This window comes from Larimichthys crocea, chromosome XXIII, assembly GCF_000972845.2.
Source record: "Larimichthys crocea isolate SSNF chromosome XXIII, L_crocea_2.0, whole genome shotgun sequence".
NCBI lineage: Eukaryota > Metazoa > Chordata > Actinopteri > Sciaenidae > Larimichthys > Larimichthys crocea.
The window spans coordinates 2,511,734-2,512,858 of NC_040033.1; the positions used below are offsets into that span (position 1 = coordinate 2,511,734).

General features: G+C 40.0%; 1 long non-coding RNA gene across 1 annotated transcript in view; it reads left to right on the forward strand.

The window, feature by feature from the left end:
• Positions 1-756, forward strand: part of LOC109137095 (uncharacterized) — a 2,912-nt gene extending 2,156 nt beyond the window's left edge. The window contains exons 2-4 of the long non-coding RNA XR_003461589.1: positions 117-243; positions 343-401; positions 516-756. This is a non-coding gene — a long non-coding RNA (uncharacterized LOC109137095). The remainder of the gene's footprint in view (positions 1-116; positions 244-342; positions 402-515) is intronic.
• The last annotated feature ends 369 nt before the right edge of the window (positions 757-1,125 follow it).

The following is a 1,125-nucleotide window of genomic DNA, read 5'->3' on the forward strand; positions in this document are numbered from 1 at the left end:
TGGAGGAGGAGGAGGAAACCCAGCTGGAGCAGTTTCACCAAAATTAGTGAAAAAGTTTTTTGTGAATATATATGTTCCGTCAGTCTCTCATGTCATTTCCTCTCTGTCGTTTTTAGGACGCTTCCCCACCAGGTGGGTTGGACCGTGCTGCGTTAAACTCAGCACTGGTATTATCAGCGATGATGTGACTGGGGACACATATCATGAATCACCTCACAAGCGTCCCTGTGTCGATGCTATAATGTAAGTTTATACGTGTTGAACAGCAGACAGACATACACACATACAATCCCTCATTCATACATACACATATATCTTTTTCTTTTGTTTGTTTTCTTTCAGTTTTACCACCCGACGTGGAGATGCCTGCGTTGATCCCAATTTGGAATGGGTGAAGGAACGTAAGTTTTACCAACAAACACACACACACACACACACACACACACACACACACACAGTATAAACACAGAAAAACTCATGGTTTTTTTGTCTGTCTGTCTTTCTTTGCTCTCTAGTCACCGCCAACATGACGAAGGTGTGAAACATCGCCGTCTCTCTGAGCAAACTGCTGCTGCTGTTTGAAAACCTCCGACATACACACACACACACGTTACATGTACACACATATATTCTGCTGAAATAATCCCTCTGAGTGCACATACATCAACGCTTGCTACTGAGCCCAAACATATATATATATATACACTGCATGCTTAAAGTGTAATATCAAGCAATAAATATATTTTGTACTTCAAATGGGAAAGTGCGTTTTTTTCATTTCTGTCATGTCAAGTTGGTCATTCTCTTATATCAAACCTAACCCTTGAAATGAACTGCTATCTTCACGAGGAAGTAAATGCAGAAGAAGAGAAGACAGAAACGACAGTGAAGTTTGTAAGTTTGGATGTTTTTAGGGTGACGGTTAACCTCAACACAGACTCGATGAAATGAGGGTAAAAAGTGAAACCTGTATAAGCAACAGAGAGGACTTCATTTTTAAAGTTTTAGTCACAACTCAGTCTTAAAATGTCAGTATGAATCAATGGGCCACAGATAGCGTAGGACATTGATTTGGTCTTTTACAGCAACATCACGTAGAAATCTGTATTTTTGTGATTTAGCATC